Source organism: Melanerpes formicivorus, unplaced genomic scaffold (genome assembly GCF_026170545.1).
Source record: "Melanerpes formicivorus ecotype bairdi unplaced genomic scaffold, bMelFor1.0.p_v2 SCAF_45, whole genome shotgun sequence".
Taxonomy (NCBI): Eukaryota; Metazoa; Chordata; class Aves; order Piciformes; family Picidae; genus Melanerpes; species Melanerpes formicivorus.
In genome coordinates, this window is record NW_027142397.1 from 929366 (window position 1) to 948823 (window position 19458).

A 19458-nucleotide genomic window follows, 5' to 3' on the forward strand; every position below is an offset into this window, starting at 1 on the left:
TTGCGGAGGGGAAGGGACGCAGAGCGCAGCGCCCTGCGCGGCCCCCCCGCCCCCGGCGCCATCCCCCGGAGTGGGGAACGGGGTCGGGGCTGCTGGGGCTCACAGTCCCACCGGGGTTCACTGCTCCACGGAGATTCGCTACCCCACGGGGGTTCTACTGCCCCACGGCCCCCTTCTCTACCTCCCCCAGCCCCCCATCACCCAGCGTGGTAAAAGTGGAACAGGAGCAGGTTTGGGGGGGACGCATGTGAGGACTGGGGACTCGTGGAGGAGAGCTGCTCTCAGTGCCAGGAAAAGTGGAGCTGGGATGGAATCATTCCAGAGAAAACTGAGTGACGTTGGCAAAGGGGACAACTGCCAAGGATAAAGTGCAGGCAAGGAGCAAACCACGTTGATTTGATGCACGCCGAGCTCCACGGCAGCCCTCGGTCACCAGCTCCGTGGTGCTGAGCGCTTGGAGGAGGAAGAGTAAATCTACTTAGAACAGGAGGGGGAAAAAAGGAAAGGGAAAAAAAAATGACAGAAAACGCGGCCCGGAGTTTGTAAAAGCCCCGCACTGGATCCGGAGCCAGCCGTCTCATCCCCTGCATCCCACCAGATCTGGGAGCTGTCGGGTGGGCTCGCACAGCAGCCGCCTTCCGCTGCCAGCCCCACTCGGAAGAGTTAAAGCAGAGCCTTTGAAAGCTGCGCAAAGAGAAAACCCTCAACTCTGGGCCTGGATTTTCCCACTGAAGCAAAACTATTCTTTCTGTTTCAAGGACTTGGGAAGCGGTGATGCTTGTGCAAGGGAGGGGAAAACGGCAGCAGCCTTGCCTGCAAAGAGGAGAGGCAAAAACCCCACAGCAGCTCCCGGGGCTGGCCCGCTGCGTTCCGCCCCCCTCAGCTCTCTTTCCAGTGGAGGGTAAAAAAAAAAGAGAAAGAAAGAAAGAGACAATACTTGAGAATTAAATTCCAGCTCTGTTGCAAACACGCAAGCCTGCCCTCCCGAAGGGTATTTTTAGAGAAGTTGGAGTCGAGGCGTCACGACTGGGGCAGGGGGGGCTGCTGCGGGAGAGGCAGCGCCGTGGCAGCGAGGTTCGTGCAGGCTTTTCATGAAGCTCCTGCACTGCCATTTTACCCAGGCAGGGAGGGAGGCAGGGAGGGAGGCAGGGCAGAGCAGCGCAGAGCGGAGCGACAGACAGCGCTCTCTGCAAGGAAGTTTCTCACGGCAACTGCGGGCTGGATCTGGAACGGAGCCTTTTGTTCCCGACAAGTTCAGCAGGAGAGAGAGTTAGGAGTCTGCTGAAGAGAAAGAAACCAGCGGAGAAATAAAATGGAGGGAAGTAAGAGGAGAGGAGAGAGGAGATGGAGCCGAGCCGAGCCGAGCCGCCTCAGCAGCGAGCTCCGAGCCCGGGGTTATTTAGAGAGTTGGTGTGGTAGCCTCAGGCTGAAGTCCCTTGGTAAGAGCATGGGAATGAGGGAGAGACCCAAGGACAAGCCTGGCTGTGCAGGAAGTGGAATTTTCCAAGGGGTTCACATCCTTCCATGCCTTTTTTTTTCTGGGCAAGGTTTGCTCTGCTCGCACGAGGAAGGCTGCCTCCTAGAGACAGCAGGGGAAAGGCCGGGGAGCGGCTGCAGCCTTCGGGGTGGGGGGCAGCCTCCCTTGGACATGGCTACGACCTGGGAGGGACACAGCGAGCTTTGGTTGCTCCCCTGCCTCCTCTCTGCTTCCCTTTCTCCCCAGTGAGTGTTGAAACACAGCAAGTTGTGGCCATGATCCCTGAGGGGGGTGAAAAGTCAGCCAGAGGAAAAAGCCCTTTCAAGTGGAAAATAAATAAAAGCCCCTCCAAGTAGATAACAACAACCCCCTCCCACTCCCCCCATCATAGAGCCCATGCCATGCATCCACACATCTGACACAGCCCCTATGCCCATAAACAATTGTTTGCCCTCCCAGCACACTGCTAATTCTCCCCCCCAGAGCCACACAGGCTCCCTCCCCGCCCGTGGCTAGACCCCAGCGCTGCAAACGTGGCTGAATTAACCCTCCAATGGCTGCCAAGCAGCCGTCCCCCAAGCCCCTCACCCAGCAGAGGGGGAGAACTTTTATTCCCCTCACTGTCAGTCCCCACGGTGCTGAGTTCGAGAAGCCAGAGCTTGCTGAGCAGGGAGTGAGCTCTTTGCCCAAGTTTGGGGCTTAGTGCAGCGTCCTAGGCTTGATCTAAAGCGCTCATCACCTCCTGGGCAGGGGCAGGGGGAGCCTTGGCCCTATGGCAGGGCAGTGGCTGTGGCAGCAGCTCAGCCCAAGACACCACCTGGAGAAGCCCAGTTTGGGCTTTAAACGTCTTTGCCACTCTGGCCACGACGAACTGAGAGCCTTAGTTGAGGAGGGGAAGGGAAGAAATAAATTAACACCCCCCCCCCCATGTTAATGGTGCTGAGAAGCGACCTCTGCGGCTGCTCGGGGAGGCAGTTGAGCAGCCTCGGGCCGGCAGCGCCGGGCAGCTGCGGCACCGGCTCGGGAAAATCAAACGGGGAAAAAGGGGAGGGGGGGGGAAGCGGGGGGGAGAGGGGGCCGGGACCTGAGCTGGGAAGCGCAATTGGCTGCCAGGCGCTATCCTGCGCTGGGTAATGAGGAGTCACACCCCAGCCATCGGAACTGGCTCAGGAGAGGCTGTTCCAACGTGTGGCTGAACACAAAGCTGCTCCGCGGGGTGCGCAATTACCGCGCCTCTGCGCGCTCCCCGGCTGCTGGGGGCATCCAGAGCCAGGTTTCCAAAGGCTCCCGACACGCTGAGCTCCCCCCAGATCCCAGGAGAAGCCCCCAGGGAGCAGCCCTCGGCCCGGCCCGCGGGTGCCAGCCGGGTGGGCACCGGGTTCCACCGACCTGATGGGCAAGCTGGGTCTGCCCGGCTGCGACACGGGGTGCTGGGAGAGGGTCACGGCTGGAACACCGAATTGCATCTTCAGGACGTTATTTCGAGGTGTTTCAATCAAAGCAGCTCAGCACCAGGCACCTCTGACAGGCCTGCAAAAGTTGAAGAGGGCAGTGTCAGAAGGCATCACGCAGCAGGCCCGGGCCAGCACCTTGGGGTTTGGTTGGGGGCCATTGACTTGTACATAGCTGGGACTAATTAACAGGGGGGAAAGAAGAGAAGAGTTCCTCTCTCTCTCCCCCCCTCCAGAATGGTGCAGAGCAGCTTCACCTCTGCCACCACACCCCCCAGGACCGAGGTGAGGTGGGAGGCACAAGCACCGAGGCTTGTCCATGGAGCAGGGGAACATCTGAACCCCTACACACTGCCCACACACTCCTGCCCATGGCCCTCAACATCAACCTCCTTTTGCTGCCCTTGTTCTGGGGGGGCCTCCCCCCCATTCGTTGTGCTGGAGCAGGGAGGCACAGGCAGAAACCTTGCCTGCAGTGGATGCTTTTTCTTTCTTTTTTTTCAAGGGAGCCCAGATGCTGGTCAGGATTAAGGTTACACCAAACACATTCTACATTGCCATTTTCCAAACAGAATGAAGCAGATGGAAAAGCTGGAAGAGGATGAGGCAGGAACGGAGCGCGGCTGAAAACTGCAAGCCCTGCACTAAAGGCTGTCGAGTGAGCCGGGTGCTAGCAGGGAGAGAGAGGGAGGGAAACCAGGCTGCATTAGGGCATCCCTCGCAGCTCAGAGGAAGGCTTTTTAATTAGCCAGGTGCCAGGATTTGGGCTTTAAACGTGATCTTTAAAAGGGGGGGGAGGGGGGGAAGAGAAAAGGGAAATTCAGCCCTGGCTGCTGGCTGTGGTGTGCTTAGGGTTCAGTCCTGGACGATGCAAAAGCCGCTGGCCTCAGGCCGGCAGAGCACTTGGGTGCCTGTGTGGCTTCAGCCGGCAGCAGCCCCGCTGATTTCAGGCACAGACTCCCTTAAAGTTAACCATGTGCTCAGCACTTTGCAGGGCCCGCCCAGAACGCTCAGGGCAGCTGAGGAACATGAGGAGCCGGCTGAGAAAACAAAGAGAACCTTCCCTTGGAAGCGGCTGAAGATGTTTTGGTCTGGGAGAGCCACCAGCGGTGCCTCAGCCCTGGGAAGTCAGATCAGACCGAAAAGCAATCCCTGATCAAACGGCCATGGGCTCTGGGGGGGAGGTTCGCTGAGTGCAGGCTGAGCTCGGAGCCCACCGCTGGGCAAACTCATCCCAGCGCCCCAGGTGCAGCTCTGCCACAGCTTCCTCTCCCCAGCCCTGCCACTCACTCAGGTGATGAAAATCTCCGGCAAAAGTGGATTTGCAGAGCTTTTTGCTGGCTGTTCTCTAGGCACAGACACAATGCAGAGCAAGACCACACAAACTATTAAATATGCATGCTGAGGGGAGAGCCCTCAGGAAGGTCTCTGCGTCCCAGCTGTACAAAGGCAGACACGGAGCACCGGCAGGCAACTGAACACCACCCTGCTGGTGTCCCCTGGAAACCAGGTGGGCTCCACCTGGAGACCTTCATCCAACGGCCAGGCAAAAATTCTGCTTATTTACCTTCCAGCAGCTTCCCCCAACTGCATTTCAGCAGCTGAGTTCTGTAATCCAAGCCACATGGGAGCCTTAGGGCTTCCCAGGAGCACCACGGGGGACTCGGGGCAGGGGGTGAAGGCCTCCATCCTCTCAGCTGGCTCCAACAGACGTGGCCTAGAAGTAAGGGTCTGAACTTCACAAGTGTGCACCTCACTGAAACAAACACTGAAGCGTGTTCAGAGCAGCTCCACTCAGCACTGGAGCTGTGAACCCAGGCCACTTCTATCTAACAGCTACCCAGGACTCTGAAGAGGCCCAGAGTCCAACCTCAGCGGTGTTACCTCTTTATAAAGGCTGGAACCACCACGTGGCCTCTCCCCAAAAGCACAGCAGGGCTCAGAACTCCTCACTTGCTAGGGGAGACAGACTCTTGAGCCCCAGGCTCGCTGCAGAATCCCAACAGACAGTTTGCAGATAAAAATATTGAGGATATCTGGCAGAGCAAACCAAAGCACACCAAAGCACACCAAAGCAAAGCAAAGCAAAGCACACCAACAACTGTGTCCAGTTCTGGTGTCCCCAGCATAAGAAGGACACAGAGCTGGTGGAGCAGGTCCAAGGGAAGGCCACAAATGTGATCCAAGGGCTGGAACATGGAATATTTCTATAAGCCCCCCAAAAGAAACCTCACCACCAAACCAACCACAGTTGTTGAGCTGTGATGCAAGTGAGGGAATTTTCTCCTCTGCCACCTTTAAGGGTTCAAAAATAATCTAAAATTGACATCTTGCTATGGGGAGGAAGGAGGAACAAAACCACCAAAGCAAACAGAATCATCAGGATCAACCCAAAGGCTTGGAAAGTGATGTCTGGACAAGAGGAGGCTAATTAGCCTGACCCCAGTCAGATCTAGAACTGGAGTTATTTATCCCCTGGAGGGGGGAAAAGATGTTGAGGGAAATAAAGAGATAAAGTGCAGGATGGGGTTAGGAAGGGCAACCACAGCAGACAAATCTGTGGCTTGCTTTGATAAGGAAACAGATTTGACTTAGTAGAGGGAGGGGGGCTGAGCTCCCCCACCCCACACCAGGGGCAGCTCTGAGCTGGTGCCACGTGTGACGGCAGCAGGAAAACTGGGAGAGGTCAGTGCGAGGAAAATCTTGTGGGCCACAAATCCCCACCCTGGGCTGTGCTGAAGTGGGAAGTTTGGGGCTCAGGAGCAGGTGCTTTACAAGCTCCTCCAGCACCACTCTCAGGACTGGTTGCTGTTTATGGCTTGTTTGTGGCTGCTAGTCAGACAGGGAACCACTGGGGAGAGTCCAGCAGAGGCTGCGAAGACGCCGAGGGGCCTGGAGCAGCTCTGTGAGGAGCAAAGGCTGAGAGCCTGGCAAAGAACAGCCCCAGAGGGGAGCTGACCTGTGCTCAGCAAGAGATGAAGGACCTGTGGAGGCAAGAAGATGGGACCAGCCTCTGCTCAGTGGTGCCCAGGGACAGGACAGGGAGCAATGGGCACAAACTGGAACCCAGGAGGTTCCACCTCAACGTGAGGAGAAGCTTCTCTGGTGTGAGGATGCTGGAGGCCTGGAGCAGGCTGCCCAGAGAGGCTGTGGAGTCTCCTCTGGAGACTCTCCACTCACCTGGATGTGTTCCTGTGTGAGCTGCCCTGGGTGACCCTGCTCTGGCAGGAGGGTTGGCCTGGATGATCGCCAGAGGTCCCTTCCTACCCCTAGCACTCCATGACTCCATAAACAAATCAACCAGGAGAGTCTGACTGCTGCCAGAAGCTCAGGCTGTGATGGAAGGATTCTGTCTCCTCTAGGAACTCTTTTCTGGGGGAATTCATCAGTTCTACCAAGCAGTATTTACTTTCCAGTGAGTGTGTGGCTGTGCCTTGGTAGATAAAAGCCACAGTGCTAAAACTGTTCCACTGAACTTAGCTCCTGACCTACCTTGGAGGCCCTGTCTACAAAGGGATGCTACATCAATCTCGTTTGTTTGATCTAATTACAGCTATTTAACTCCACGGAGCACAGAACACTCACCCCACTTTGTGATGCTGATTTAAGGCATTTTCACTGCTAATCGGTGCCTGCTTCTTTCCTGGATTCATTTACCTCTCAAAACATTCCCAGCAGTTCTCCCGTGGAGCATGTTCTGCTGCTCAGCTGCACGGGGAGGGACTCCACAGGCAGGACAGGGAAATGCTTGGCAGGGAGGGTGGGGAGACACTGGAACAGGTTGCCCGGGGAGGTTGTGGATGTCCCCTCCCCGGAGGTGTTCCAGGGCAGGTTGGATGAGGCCCTGAGCAGCCTGGGCTGGTGGGAGGTGTCCCTGCCCGTGGCAGGGGCTTGGGACTGGATGCCTTTAAGGTCCCTTCCAGCCCATTCTGTGAATTCTCAGCAGTCTGGGGGTTCCTTTCCTGCCATTCACTGATGTTTGACTCTGCAGTTTCTTCTGCCAAGTGCTCCAAGGCTGCACAAGGAAGGAACTGGGAAGTCCACTACAAAGCATCTCCCATTGGGCTGCAGAGGTGGAAAGATTTAGTTCTGCAGCTCCATCAGGCTTTTGGTGCTTTGCTAATGGGCAGAATGCACAAAGAGAAGCAGCCAGATGAGCTCAACCTGCTGCTCCTGTGTGGGATTGAGCTGGAGCAGTTTACTCAGCAGTGTGCTGTTTCTGGGTGTAGGCAGCTGGCAGTGACTGATAGCAGAGGGTGCTGGTGCAGAGCTGGGCTGACCAGGAGCAGCAGCCAAACAGCAGGAAGACAAACCTGCATTCCTAGAAACCCATGCAGATCTCAGCTGCTTCCTGGCAGGATGCAAACCAAAGAGTCTCACAGGCAGAAGGCCGTGGCCACCACCTGTGGAAGAGCAGCAGCTCTGCAGGGCTGATTCCTTCCCCCTGGACACTGGCAGGTTTCCTCTCAAGGACACTGTCAGGGGGCTTCTGCTGATGCATCCAGCTGGAGCAGCTGCTGCTCTGCCATGCCATAAAGCTTGGCAATGCCTGAAACAATGACCTAGAGATTTGCCCTGGTGCAGTCCATGAATCAGCTCAGGGTTGTGGGGGTTCAAGGATGGCCACAGGGCACACTGCTGTCCCGTGGAGAACTTGCCAGGACTCCAAGGTCTTTCTCCATGGAGCTGCTCCCCAGCCCACAGTGGTACCTGGCAAGAGAGCCTCTGGATGAAAGGTGCAGATCTTTGGTTACAGATTCATCTGTATCAAGGCATTTGAGCCACTTAAGGCTGTCTGCATGGAAAGGGGGAATTCTAATCTGCTTTGTTCTTCCAGAGCCTTTTAATTAGATTTTAAGAAACTAAAGTAGAACAAGATCAGATGAAACACAGGCTCTGCATTTCTGAGAGGAGCAAAGTGTAAGGTAGCAGATGGCAGGAGGAGGAAGTATGTGAAGAAATGTAAATAATGGGGAACCACACAAAACCAAAGGGTGAGGCAGAACTGAAAGCCTCTGCAGGACCCCTGGGAGAGCCCAGGAGACAAAGCAATGACTGAGCTGAAAGGGTTCAGGCTTTCCCTGCCCAGAGATGGCAAACACCAACAGGAAGCTCTCATCTAAAAGGAAAGACCCAGGGAGTGGAGAGTGCTGTGAAGGGTCCTTAAAGTAACTCCTAGAGTTACAGTTGGAAGGGACCTTTAACATCCTCCAGTTCCATGGGCAGGGACACCTCCACCAGCCCAGGCTGCTCAAGGCCTCATCCAACCTGGCTTGGAGCACTTCCAGGCTTGGAGCCTCCAAAGCTGCTGCTTACAACTCTTCTGATCGGTTACCAACCTGCTCCTTGTTTGCTCTTCTGCCTACTTTCAACAGCTCATCCTGTCTTCATCCAACACCAGGCTGTTTTCTGCTATGAATGCCTTCATTACTTAGTGATTCCAGCTCTGGAATGCTTGGGGCTTGAGGGGCTGCTTTTTGGTGCCAGGAGTGTTTGGTGAACACATTTGCTGGCACCTGCAAACCCTGTCAGTTTCCTCCACTCCTTCCACCTTTGTGTAGTGACAGAAGGAGAGGTGATGGCTTCAGAGCTGGAGAAGCTGGATTGAGATGAGACATTGGGAAGGAATTCTTCCCCAGGAGGGTGGTGAGGCTCTGGGACAGGCTGCCCAGAGAAGCTGTGGACACTCCAAGCCTAGAAGTGTTCAAAGGCAGGCTGGATGGGGCCTTGAGCAAGCTGGGCTGGTGGAGGTGACCCTGCCTGTGGTAAGGGACTTGGAACTAGATGATCTTTAAGGTCCCTTCCCAAAGCATCCTGTGGTCCCCTGAAGGTGTGCTTGGCGACAGGTGACTCTGCCTCATGCTAAGCACATCTCCAGAGCAGAGCACCACAAAGGTCACCGAGTCTAAATCACAACAGCTCTCATTTTGCATCTTCTCCTGCCCCAAGGTCAGTTTGTCTGGGTGATTTATGAGGAGGACTCTGGCTATGCAAGGCTTTTCTCCTTCTGCATGGAGGAACAATTCAGATAAGGAACAAATCTCCTCTGAGTTAATAGAGGAAGCTGGACATCCCTGCATTGACTAAGGTATTTGTTATACACCTAGGGCAGGGGAAGCTCAGCACATTCAGTGCAAACCTGCAGATAGCTGCTAGCAGGAGCAGAAAACAAACAGAACTGATTCACAAGATTCTCACTAATTGAAATTAAGCCACTAAAGTAACAAGAAAAGCAGCAGCAACAGACATCTATCAATCCCAGCTTGCTGCTTGTAGCACCAGCCACCACTTGAGAAGCAGTTGGCTCCAAGTCCCCTCAGACACCTTCAGGCTGAGGGACTGCGGAATTGTAAGCAGTGTGAAGACAGAAGCCCAGCAGGCAGCGCTACAGAGGGGCTCCTGGTACCACAAATCATCCTGAGGTCCTTTGCCACGAGAGACATTGTCTGCAATTACAGCACAGAAAGAGGACTGCCACTTCCAGGCCTGCTCCTGGGAAAGCCGTGTGGCCTTTGATGACTCAGCAGCTCATGAGGGACCATCAGCACTTTGTGGATGGGAGCCCAATGCTAAGAGATAATTTGCAAGGAATAAATCTCTGTGGTGGAAGCTCAGCTTAATCAGTTTGGAAAAGACCAGGAGCAGAATTCTCACAGCCCAGGGAACTCAGAATTCCACAGCCTAAACCCCATTATGAACTCATCCAAGTCCATTTACAATTATTGATGGCAAATCCATCTCCTCCAGATGGAAAGAGGTCACCCTCTTCTTTTGCCAGGGCAGGCCTGTGAATCACTAGAGCGATTAAAACTCCAAGCAGGTGAGGAAGTGGAAAAGAAAGGCCACAGAAATCACCCAGGGAAGAAACCATACCTGGAGACTTGGCTTTTGTGCTGGAATCGAAAGAGGTCTTCTCCACTGCCCCCAGCCCAGAGGGCCAGGACACAGAGATGCATTTGTCCATTCCTGCCAAGAGCTGTCACTTGCACAGCACACTGAAGTCTTATTTTTACTTTGTAGGTCTTCCCTCGGAGATGACCTAAATTCGGCGCTGAAGCCTTCGCAGGCTCCTGCCTGGGAATCTACAACAAGAGCAGAAACATCAGGCTGCAAAAGAGCCACAGTAACAGGAGGGGAAATTGCAGTGAAGACCTCCCCGAGTAACAGGAGGTCACCGAGAGCTCGGAAGCAGCTGCCGAGGCGGTGCTGCCCAGGGGCGGTGGACACAAAGCGATTGCCTTTGCAGACACCTGGCAGCAGAGGTGGGCAGGGCCGAACCTGAGGCAAGGGCCACAGCTCGGGAAAGCCCCCAGCAGCTCTCCAGCCCCCCTCAGATACACAGCCGAGGCACTGCGAGCCTCAGGCTCCATTCACGTGGAAGCAAAGAGCTGGGAAAGGGGCAGGGGCTGTGTTTGACAGAGGCAAAGGCAGGGCAGACGTCGCCCTGCGCAGGCCAGCAGCAGTGTGGGTTCGGTGTCCACAGTTTGCTGGTAAGCAAAAACCCATTTTGTTTTATTTTCTCAAGCAGCCAACAGAAACTGAGATTATAATCTCTGCCTTCTTAAAATTCCATTCAACAGATGTTCATAACCAGGCTGGAGCCAAATTTCTCCTCCCCAAAAGGCCATTCAGGCAGAGAACTTTTACAAAGGGATGATAAAGTCCCCACTTTCCCCCTCCTGATGATTGCTTTCTGAGGCATCAAATCCTCTCCTAGCCTCATTACAAGTTCCCACCAGCATCAAATGCATTTTTCATTCCCATTTCCTACAGCATTGTTTTCTGGAGATGGCATTTAGGTTCCCAGCACAAGGGAAGGCTCCTCCATCCCTTTTTGCCTGTCATCTCCTCGAGGGGGTGTGGAGGGATGGTCCCACTGACAGGGCTCTGCGCTCTTAAAGGGGGGAATCCAACTGGTAGTAACAAATATTTGCTTAATGTAAGGGAAAAAGGAATTGAGCATGAAGGTTACAGGGGAAAAAAGGTGTTTGGAGAGGCCAAGCTGTCAGCAGCTGAGCCTGCTTTAGGGGAAGGACTGCTCCAGAACTCCTTCTGGGACACAGCAAGATGACTTCCCTAGAAGCAGGGCCTGGAAGCAGCCCCAAATCCCAGGAAGAAGCCACAGGAGGGTCTGAGATGCAAGACACAATTAGGAAGTAGCAGGACACATAATGAAAATGGGGGAGTGAAAAGAATGTTGCAGTTGCTTGCCTGTCTGAGAAGGGGAAAGGGAGGGGTGCTGGTGAAATGAAAGGTTTTATTTTTACTTAATTACTCCCAGTGCTCACTGGGGACTCCTTCCAGAGTGTGCTTTATATTTGGACCTAAATGCAGGCAGGATTCAGCCTCGATCTGATTCCTTACAACAATGTTTCCCAAATTAGCAGTCCCACAGCCAGGCTGTTGACACCACCACCACCATCCCTCCAGCACCTGAGAGCCTCCTCTGTGTGACCAATCCCTTAACCTGGGAAGCAGCCAGCACAGGGGGAAAAACCCATAAATGAGAGGGTAAAATACAAAAGCCAACCCAAAACACAAGGCTCTGCAGGCTGGCAGCAGCTCTCCTCCCAGGATTTCAACCTGCTTGGAAACATGAAGCCTCAACACACGTTTCAAACCCCCAAAAGGAAGCCCAGCCCTGCCGAACTTGAAGTATCTGGCAAATACCAGAGGACTGGGGGAGCATCCACCTGCGATGCAGCCAGAGGCTCCTGCTGCAGCCCTTCACACCTCCTGCTTGCAGCTTACAAGTTTGTGGTATGCAGAAGGAAGAGCAGAGCTGGTTGAAGATTTTCTCTTGCTTCACACGCTCTGCGAGCTTCTCATTAACTCCTACATGACTTCAGGCAGTGCTGCGGCACACAGGCTTCTTTCGGCCAGCATCAGGGCCGGGCGAGGAAGAGCCCCCGCCTCACCCGGGAACAGCCTCACAGCCCCGGGCAGCACAGCAAAGGGCAACCTCTCTGCTACAGCCAGCGCTGCACTTCACACCGGAAGGGTCAAACCGAGCTGCGCCGATCCAGGAGAGGGAATGCGACAGAACTTTACGGGCAGAAACGGAGCACTTCAAGAGATGATCCTGAAGAGCTGCCTTCACCATGAGAGGAGACAAAACCTTATTGCAGCGCAGCTGCTTCTGCAACAGGAGATCAGACGTCTGTCGACAGCACAGGAGCAGCCCTTGGTGGTGGGCAGGGAGGGGGCGCGGGCTCCTCCCGGCAGGGCTGCGCGGCTGGCAGCCGCAGGGCTCTCAGGCGGCGTGCCCGGCACGGCCGGGGGCACGGCCGGGGGCACGGCCCGGGGCACGGCCGGGGGCACGGCCGGGGGCACGGCCGGGGGCACGGCCGGGGGCACAGCCGGGGGCACGGCCCGGGGCACGGCCGGGGGCACGGCCCGGGGCACGGCTCGCACCTGGGCAGCTGCGGAGCGGGCCGGGCTGGCGGAGGGGAGCCCGCAGCGAGCCTGGGAACAGCCCTCCAGAGCTGTCCTCCCCTTGCAGCCGTGGTGGGAGGGCTGGAAGGCTGTGGGAGCTGCAGTGGGGGATGGGGCTGGGGGTGGGGAGAGGCAGAGCAAGGCCTCGCCAGCAGCTCTTGCGCTGCTGTCGGCGCCGGCAGGAGGCTGTGGAGCTCAGGGAGCTGGGACGGGGCAGCAGGATCAGAGCTCAGCTTTTGTCCTCTCTCCGCAGGGTTAAGAGGAGGACAGCAGCCTGCCAGCCGGGGAGGGGAGGGGGCGCAGGCTCAGCTGCCCCCCAGGGCCCCCCTCGGAGCCGCGCAGGAGCCGCGCAGGAGCCGCGCAGGAGCCGCGCAGGAGCCGGGGGGTCCTGTGCGGGGTCAGGCTCCGGGGGAGGAAGCGGCGCAGAGCTGCCCGAGCCTGGCCGTGCACCCGGGCGCTGCCCTGCGGGGCCGGAGCCAGGGCTCAGCACAGCGCCTGAGCGGCAGGGCCCAGGCCCAGGTGTGCGGCCGGCACGGGAGCCCTCGGGCAGGGGCAGGAAAGCTCAGCCGGGGACGAGAGAGCCGCAGCCCCGGGCGGAACTGCGCCGAGGGCGCTCACCTGCCAGGACACCGCGGCGGGGAGGGGGCGGGGGCTGCGGCACGACCCCGGACCCTCACCCCCGGGCAAAGTTTCCCCGGAGTTTGCGAGGCGGCCCGGGGCGGGGGGAGGCGGCGGGCAGGCTGCCGGCAGCCCCCGCAGAGACCCCCGGGGGCGGGGGAGGGGCCGCGGTTCCCGGCTCCGCTCCGCGTTTTCCCGCTCACCCCCTCCCTCGCGCACAGCTCCCCGGGCCTCCTCACTCCTCCGCGCCTCCGGATCCCTCCGCCGGAGCCGGAGCTCGGTTTTTTTCACCTCCCCTCCCCCCTCCCTTCCTCGCATCTTATCCGGGCCAAGGGCGCGGGGTGAGGGTGGGGGGAAAAAACCTCTTCTCCCCCTGTTTCTGTAAGCCGCGTCCCGCTGAGGGATAGCGGGACGGAGCCTCTCGCTGGACGAGGAAGGAGAGGCGGTTGGGACTACTTGGTGTTCCTGCCACGGTCTCAGCGGAAGGAACTCGGTGTGCGAGAGCTGCGCGGTGCTGCGGCTCTTCTCAGCGCTTCCTGGAAACTCCCGCTCAGGAGCGGGGGGGAGGGAGCGAGTCCCAGGCCGGCGGCGGGGGGGGGGGGGGCCGGGACCGCACCGCTCCCTCCCTGCGCCGCACCGGGGCCGGGCACACGCGACCCGGCAGTCCCCCAGGCCCCTGACACCCCTCAAACCCACCCCCTCGCCCTCCCTCTTCCCGCGCAGATGAGCGCAGAGAAGCGAGGGAAGAGCTCCCTCGGCAGGGCTGGGGGCTGGCAGCTGCCCCTCGGAGCCCGGCAGCGGGCGGGGGCAGAGCCCTTCCGGCCGGCCGCGGCAGGGGGAGAGGCGGCCTGGGGGAGGGGGCAGAGAGCCTCTGGCGGTGCCCCTGCCCTCGCCGCCCGGGCCGGGGCCGGCGCCGTGCTGCTGCTGGCGGCGGAGAGAGGGCCCGGGGGGAGGGGAGGGGAGGGGAGCCCAGGCCCGGCTCGGCCACGGCAGCGCTGCAGCCTTCAGCACCCCCGCGCTGGGAAGCGCCGGCTGCGAGGGGCTGGGGACGGCACAAAAAGAGGCAAGAAAAAAAGTGGAGAGGCCTCCCCTGCTCCTCTGCTGCCCTCTGCCTGCCGCGGCGCCCAGCGGAGCCCAGCGGCGCCCAGCGGAGCCCAGCGGAGCGGAGCGGGGGGGGGGGGGGGGGGGCAGGGACCGCGCGGGCGGCTCGGGCACGGCTCGGACACGGGGCACGGGGCTCGGCTCCTGCTCCCTGTGCCACACGGCTCCTGCTCCCTGCTCCCTGTGCCGCACGGCTCCTGCTCCCTGCTCCCGGTGCCGCTCAGCTCCCTGCTCCCTGCACCATGAGAGTGGTGAAGCCCTGGAATGGGTTATCCAGGGAGGTGGTTGAGGCCCCGTCCCTGGAGGTGTTTAAGGCCAGGCTGGATGAGGCTCTGGCCAGCCTGATCTAGTGTGGGGTGTCCCTGCCCATGGCAGGGGGGTTGGAACTGGATGATCCTTGTGGTCCCTTCCATCCATCCCTGAATGAAACTATGAAACTATGCCCCGGGTGCTGCTCAGCTCCCTGCTCCCTGTGCCGCTCAGCTCCCTGCTCCCTGTGCCGCTCAGCTCCCTGCTCCCTGCTCCCTGTGCCACGCGGCTCCTGCTCCAGCAGCTGCAGCAGAGCTCCCGGCTTGCCCAGGTGAGGAGGGCTCCAGCCTGGCTTGCAGAGCTGCGTCCATTCTGTGTTTGGAATACAAAAGGTTCTCTTTTCCTTTCCCAGGCTTCCATTTCCTTGCCACCGTGCCCCAGGCTGCAGGTGCCCCAGGCTGCAGGTGCCCCAGGCTGTAGGTGCCTCAGGCTGTAGGTGCCCCAGGCTGTAGGTGCCCCAGGCTGTAGGTGCCCCAGGCTGCAGGTGCCCCAGGCTGTAGGTGCCCCAGGCTGTAGGTGCCCCAGGCTGCAGGTGCCCCAGGCTGTAGGTGCCCCAGGCTGTAGGTGCCTTCCTCCTCAAACCTGGACTCCAGGTGGGAATTGCAGGTGAAGCTTCTCCTCGGCCTCCTGAGCTCTTTGGGGCTGTCTCCTTGGTCAGGTTTTGCTCTAAGTTTACGAGGCCCAGGCTCTGCTGGCAGGAGCAGCCTCTGGCTTTTGAGGTCTGAGGCAGCCTCCAGCACCCAAGATGCTCTGGGCTCTGCCTCAGACCTCAGCTCCCTTCTGGCTGCCGTCTTTGTTGTGCTTCCATGATGTTGGTCTTTGTGCTCCAATCAGTTCAGGACGCCTTGGAAAGACATTCATTTATTCCTCCAGCCCCGCGCTGCTTCCCTTCTACCAGCAAAACATTAAACCACGAAAGCTCTCTGATTACTCAGCAGCAGCTCCCTGAATTTACACCCAGCTTCCTCAGGAGCGAGCCAGCAAGTCAAACACGACTCCTTCCAAGAACTTTGGCTAAGGACCCTGTGGCCGCGGCTCTCGGGGCCGTGGTTGCGTGGCCGCGGTGGGGGTGGGTTGCTGCTCGGGGTGGATGAGCCTGCAGGGCTCTTCCAACCCAAACAATTCCATGGCTCTAGGGCTGCTTCCCCCTCGTGCACGGAGGCAGCTCCTGGGGACAGCCCAGCAGCAGCTGCTCTTGCAGAGCTGCTCCCAGCACACTCCTGCTGGGTGTCTCGGAGTGAGACAATGGTGTGTTTGCATAGCAGGGGATGGGGAAGTGTCACTTTGTCTCCCTGTCCTGTAAGAATAAATCATCCTGGATACTTCAAGGGCGATAAAGTTCCTGCCAGCCAAGAGCTGATTCCATGGTCTGGACTGAAAAGCTTTGCAGAGTTGAAATTGCCATGGGAGGGTTATCAAAAGCCTGAAAAAGGGCCCTGAAAAAGGGCCCCGAAAGGTGAGGAACTCAAATTCTTCCTGCCCAGCTGCAGGAAGTTCAAGGGCTGGAGAGGAAGAAAGCCTACAGCTCCCTGATCCCTTCATGGAGGAGAAAGGATTCATTCCTCAATGTCCTTTTAGCAGAGCCCCAGCAGCTTCTGCTTTGTCCTCCTCATGGCAGCCACTCCAGAGGCTGTGCAGTCTCCTTCTCTGGAGACATCCAACGCCCCCTGGCCCCTGGGCAGGCTGCTGTGGGAGCCCTGCTGGAGCAGGGGGCTTGGGCTGAGTGAGCTCCAGAGGTCCCCTCCAGCAGGCACCGTGCTGGGGCTGTGTGAGGAGCTCAATGCACCGAGCTGGAAGTTGGGAAGCAAAGTTTGAGGCTTGAGGTGAGGAGGTGAAGCGGTGGCAGCGTCCTTGCTGTGTGTGCAAGGTAAAGGATTCGTTCTCTCTCCCTTGCCCTCCCCCTTCCCTCCCCCTAGTCCATTTTCCCCTTCCATGCTTTAATCGTTTTGACACCAGGCTGTACAAAAGTAATTTAAAATTAACATGAGTGACACTGGGTAGATAGCAGGGCCCAGCCCCGAGCTCCACCTCCTCCCCAGCACGGCAGAGAGGGGCTCTGGATTGGCTGCGGGTCCTGAGGCAGCTGCTGGGCACCCGGCGAAAAGCTGGCAAACAATTAATCTGCTAATTCAGTTTTCTGTTTAATTTGAAAGCAGAAAATTGTCAGGCACTCATCAGCCCACGAGCAGGGCTGAGTGGACCTAGGGCAGTGCTGTGCTCCTGACAGCAGAGAGGGGACAGATTTGATTAGCCAGCGAAGCAATTTCCTCTGCCAGGCCCAATGGCAGTTAATAGGCTTGACAGAAGAGCCCTGGCACGGCAGCGCCGGGGCTGGAGCCTCCTCTCCTCAGCCTGCTGCACCTTTGTGCCCTGGGCAGCAGTGCCCTGGGCTGCCCTGCGTGCTGCAAAGCAGCTGCCTAAAGCTACTGCCTTAAATGCAGAGTGTGCCACGGCCCAGCAGCAGCCTGGCAGCTGCAGGCAGCCCTGGGTCAGCTGGAATCCTTCCTGCACGCAGGACAGACCCAGGGTGGGACTAACGTCCTGTGATGGGGAAAGAAAGGCTCTGATTTGATTCCTCCCTCCAGCAGTGAGGGAGGGGATGTGAGTTTGGATCCATGTGGAGTGGACTCTTCACACTCAGTTTTGGGCCTGGTTTCAGTTCAGTGAACGGAATGATGTTTATTTCACAGGGTCCCAGCACGGTAGGGGTTGGAGGGGACCTCATCCAGCTCACCCCCCTGCTCCAGCAGGGCACCCACAGCAGTTGCCCAGCTGGGGTTGGAAACCCTCCAGAGAAGACTCCACCACCTCTCTGGGCAGCCTGCTCCAGGCCTCCAGCACCCTCACACCAAACAACTTTCTCCTCCTGTTCAGATGGAACCTGCTGGGTTCCAGTTTGTGGCCCTTGGCCTGTCCCTGGGCACCACTGAGCAGAGCCTGGCCCCAGCCTCTTGCCCCCCAGCCTTGAGCTCTCACTGAGCATTGCTCAGCTCCCCTCTGGGGCTGCTCTTCTCCAGGCTCTCAGCCCCAGGGCTCTCAGCCTTTGCCCTCACAGAGGGCCTCTCTGTAGCCCCATTTCAGGGTTTCACCAGTGGCTCATGGCAGCCAAAAGCTGCAGCTGTCCTGGGCCCGAGAGTCCAGCCCTGTGCTGGGGGAGTGTGGGAAGCTGTGAACTCCATCAAGGAGCATCACCAGCAGAGGCAGCAAGGTCGGGGCTGGGTTCAGCCAGGAGTCACTCAGCCAAGGGCCTGGCTGCCCAGGGAGCTCCCAGCACAGCTCTCCAGCTGCAGGACTTTTGCTGCATTAGCACCATTGCTTTCCTAGATCCCAAGGAGCTGAGAGGGAAGGGTTTCATTTGCAACCCGGGGACCCCCCTCGGCCTCCCCAGCTCACAGCTCTCCTCCTCCCCTCGGAGGGATGCTCCCTGGAAGCCCAAGTCACTAGATGGTACTGTTGCTGTTCCAGCTCTCTGGGAAGCTCAGGCTGCTGCTGAGAAGGGCCTTGCAATTTGTCAGGAAGACACCAGCCAGGAGCCAGGGAGAAGTAGGTCAGAGCTGGTTCCTAGGATTCAGCTGCTGGAGGGGGAGCAGGAGGATGCCAGATCTCATCTGAGCTGGTTTGCTTCCAGGTCTGCTGCCTGAAGCAGAGACAGGGTCAAGCTCTCCTGAAAACCTCACGGAGCTCAGGTCTTGGTCAGCCTGGCTTGGGGTTAAAGGCTGCTGGGGGTGACTTGGGCTCAGGATGAGGGAGGAGGCCTCTGTGGCTGCAGCTGATGGATGTTGTGCTGCTTACTGACCTCGGTGCTCGTGGGCTCAGCCTCCTGACAGGAGCAAACATTAGCCCAGGCAGCAAATCCCAACCTTCACAGCACATGGAAAGCCAGCTGGAGGTGGCTGACTGGTTGCACAAATTCCTCAGCCCCTCAAGAGATGCCCCCAGAAGCTCTGCAGTGATATCACTGCCCACACCCCAGCCCTGGTGGGAGGTCACCAACCTCTCCAGGGCGGCTGCTAACAAATAGGTTATTGTGCTCAGCTCCACAGACAAGCCCCAGCCCTCCCAACTGCCAGGGGGACTCCTTCCTTCTTGCCTGCCTGCCTGCCTGCTTCCTTGCCTGCCTGCCTGCCTGCTTGCTTCCTTGCCTGCCTGCTTCCTTGCCTGCCTGCCTGCTTGCTTCCTTGCCTGCCTGCTTCCTTGCCTGCCTGCCTGCTTGCTTCCTTGCCTGCCTGCCTGCTTCCTTGCCTGCCTGCCTGCCTGCTTGCTTCCTTGCCTGCCTGCCTGCCTGCTTGCTTCCTTGCCTGCCTGCTTCCTTGCCTGCCTGCCTGCTTGCTTCCTTGCCTGCCTGCTTCCTTGCCTGCCTGCCTGCTTGCTTCCTTGCCTGCCTGCCTGCTTCCTTGCCTGCCTGCCTGCTTCCTTGCCTGCCTGCCTGCTTGCTTCCTTGCCTGCCTGCTTCCTTGCCTGCCTGCCTGCTTGCTTCCTTGCCTGCCTGCTTGCTTCCTTGCCTGCCTGCCTGCTTCCTTGCCTGCCTGCCTGCTTGCTTCCTTGCCTGCCTGCCTGCTTCCTTGCCTGCCTGCTTGCTTCCTTGCCTGCCTGCCTGCTTCCTTGCTTGCTTGCCTGCCTGCCTGCCTGCTTCCTTGCCTGCCTTGCCTTCACTTGGGCTTCTATTAGAGAGGAAAGTCAGGCCAATTAAATCAGGCAGCATTGAATCTCTAATTGACATAAATGAGACAGACAGACAGCTGGGAAGACTGGAGGGAGGGAGGGAAAGGGGAGCAGGTGCCCTGGATGAGAAAGAGCTGGAAATGCAACCTAATGGTGCTGCAGCCTTCCTTGCTCTGTGTGTTTGTGTTTGCTGGAAGTGTCTTGAGGAGTGCCTGAGCTCCTGCTGGGGAGAAATCAGTGACAGAAATACAAGTTACAGGCACTGGGGAGTTGATCAGGATGGTCCCCAAACACTCCACATTCAAAACAAACCCTCCAGAAGATTTGGGGGGGCATTATTAAATCAAAGAGGTCTGTCTGCCCTGGTGCAGGGTGGTCCTGAGGCCTCAGGGCTGAATGCTCACT

The 19458-nt window shown here is 58.2% G+C and overlaps 1 long non-coding RNA gene across 5 annotated transcripts; it reads right to left on the reverse strand.

Annotated features, from left to right (window-relative positions):
- Positions 1-206: 206 nt before the first annotated feature.
- LOC137451548 (uncharacterized) lies at positions 207-13222 on the reverse strand. 5 transcript variants are annotated; one of them, XR_010989856.1, is made up of 6 exons: positions 12982-13222; positions 11599-12022; positions 9802-10010; positions 4496-4645; positions 2867-3007; positions 207-1278 (listed from the first exon to the last, which is right to left on the reverse strand). It is a non-coding gene; the product is annotated as an uncharacterized lncRNA (long non-coding RNA). The 5 variants fall into 5 exon arrangements; XR_010989858.1 differs by having other exon boundaries at positions 11622-12067; XR_010989855.1 differs by having other exon boundaries at positions 11599-12067.
- Positions 13223-19458: the final 6236 nt, after the last annotated feature.